The 2,661-nt window shown below is 39.0% G+C and overlaps 1 pseudogene; it reads left to right on the top strand.

Annotated features, from left to right (window-relative positions):
• Nucleotides 1–1,121: 1,121 nt before the first annotated feature.
• Nucleotides 1,122–1,904, top strand: LOC115521158 (annotated as a pseudogene).
• The last annotated feature ends 757 nt before the right edge of the window (nt 1,905–2,661 follow it).

Here is a 2,661-nt window from a genome sequence, read left to right as displayed (position 1 = left end):
CATGTCCCAATCGCTACTCCTGCCAGGAAGAAAGTGTCTGATTTGAAGAGAGCATTTAATCAATATTTGTTGAATAAATGAATGACTGGATCTAACACATAGTCATATTTTGTAAATTAGTATGTATATGCTCCAAAGGCTTCTCAAATGCAACTTCATCAAAACTGAATTCATCCCTTTCTCACAAATCCTTCCTTGTTCCATCCACTGCCCCAGCCAGAATCCTTCACCTTTTCCTCTGTTTTCCTCTCCCCACCAGTTAGTCACCAACTCTTGCAGATGCTATATGAGTTCATTGCTTCTAGTAATATTCATGTATCAGAACTCTCCACTTCATAGCCCTCTGCCGCAGGATACGGAATGACATGTAAGTCCTCAAGTCAACCATGTACTTTGTCTCTTTTAATCTTTACCTTATGTTCATTCCTTAATCTAGAATTTCTTCCCATATATCTTTCACCTTTATTTGCAACTATCAAAATCCCTTTTGAATCTGGGGACTCAGTTAAAGTGTCACCTCTTGCTTAAAGTTTCTGTTGAACACAGCATCTGAGTGCTTCTTCTATTTTTCTCTTACCAGAGTCTGGTTAAAGGAAAACTTGGAAAAATTATAACCACTACAAACATGAAGATAACTCAATAAAATGGGTGGGTTCAAAATTAAAATAGTCATATCAAGAACCAGTAGGCTTCCTATGTGTAAATCAAAACCTGCTACAGGTTATAATGGAAAGAGACAACATTTGCAATAACAACTGTGTAAAATATCTAGGATAATAGGAACTGTAAAAAACCTCTCCAAAGAAAACTCTAAAAAACCGGTGAGAAATACAAATGAGGACTGGAACAAATTGAAAGAGTACTACATTCATGAGTAAGTGGACTCATAAAGATTTCACCTATTCCTAATCTATACATTTTATATTTGTCCAATAAAAACACCAGTATTATATTTTTAACTTGATAAGCAGATTCTAAAAGTCAAACAGAAAATAGACAAGTAAAAATAGCCACAAAAATTGTAGGAAAATGAGTAATAACTCATTTCTAATATCACAAGAAATACCATATGAATCATAGCTCTGAAGCCATAAAAGAAGCTTTTTGTTCCTGGAACAGCCATGGCTCATGGTCCCAAGAAACATATGAAGCATAGAGCAGCTCTAAAGCATCGGATGCTAGATTAACTGGTGTGTCTGTTCCTCATCCAAATACATACAAATCTCCATAGGCTGAGATAATGTCTCCCTTTCATTATTTTCCTAAGGAGCAGGCTTATGTGTGCCCTAACAGAAGATGAAGTAAAGAAGATAAGCCTGTAGTGTTTCATTAAGATAGGCAGCAAGGTCCAAACTGATATAACCTACCTCCTGGTTTTATGGATGTCAAAAGCAGTGGCATTTAGACATCTTGGTGTCTAACCCGTGACACCAAGAGTCACTTTACTATTCATGGTATTCCATCTGAGGAAACCAAGTACAGGTTGTGCAAAGTGAGAAAGATCCTTGTGGAAACCAAAGGAATCCCTCATCCGATGACCGCTGATGCTTGCACAATCCACTACCCTAATACCCTCATCAAGGCGAATGACACTATTCATACTGATGTGGAGACTTGGAAGTTTACTACTTTCATCAAGTTTGACACTGGTAATCTGTATATGGTGACTGAAGGTGTTAACGTAGGAAGAATTGGTGTGACCACCAACAGAGAGCGACACACTGGTTCAGTGTAGTTCATGTCAAAGATGCCAGTGGCAACAGCTTTGCCAACCAGCTCTCCCACATTTTCATTATTCACAAAGGCAATAAACAATGGGTTTCTCTTCCCTTTGGAAAGGTACCTGCCTCACCAATGCTGGAGAGAGAGACAAGACACGGGCAGCCAAACAGAGCAGTGGGTGAAATGGTTTCTTGGTGATATGATTGGAAGTCTTTATACTTAAAGATAATACAGCATGAAAAACAGTGGTAAAAGGCAACATGGGACACTTTATAGAATACTTGTGTGAAAATGGCCTTTAAAACTATGAAAAACTCCTGAAATCAGTTAATAAAATGTTGATAAACCAAGTTCATCTACATATCAATTCCACTATAGTCAATGTCTCAGATAGAAAAAAATAGTTTGCCCAAAGTGAGTGATTCGAAAAGTGTTGAATGAAAGGACAAAGCTAAGTGTAGGATTATAAGGAAAACACTAGAGTTGGTGCATTATCTAAGAACTGGTATTAGCAAGACAGATCATCTCCTTCAAGCCTAAAGAGGTGAGGGAAGAGCAGTTACTGGACTCAGATGAAGTTTTGTTTAAGACAGCTGGCTGGCAGAACATAATCCTGCAAGAATACAGACACCCTTCAGGGACTAGGGATGGAGGGAAGAAACCAGGGCTATGCATATCCTGCCTCTGCTCTCCTCCTTTCCTTTACTCTTCTGTGCCAGTACCCCTAATTGGTGGAACTTAACAAGGATCTATCAGTCAGCCCATAGAATTCACTCTCTTGAGGCATAAAAGCTCAAAAAAAATATAGTAACTACAATTAGAATAGATGGGCTGGGGCGTGTGGGTGGCTCAGTCAGTTAAGCCTCCGACTTCAGCTCAGGTCATGATCTTGCAGTCTGTGAGTTCCAGCCCCGTGTCCAACTTTGTGCTGACAGCTCA

Source organism: Lynx canadensis, chromosome C1, assembly GCF_007474595.2.
Source record: "Lynx canadensis isolate LIC74 chromosome C1, mLynCan4.pri.v2, whole genome shotgun sequence".
NCBI lineage: Eukaryota > Metazoa > Chordata > Mammalia > Carnivora > Felidae > Lynx > Lynx canadensis.
The sequence above is the reverse complement of the archived record's forward strand: the minus strand, read 5'-3'. Positions and strand labels throughout refer to the sequence as shown.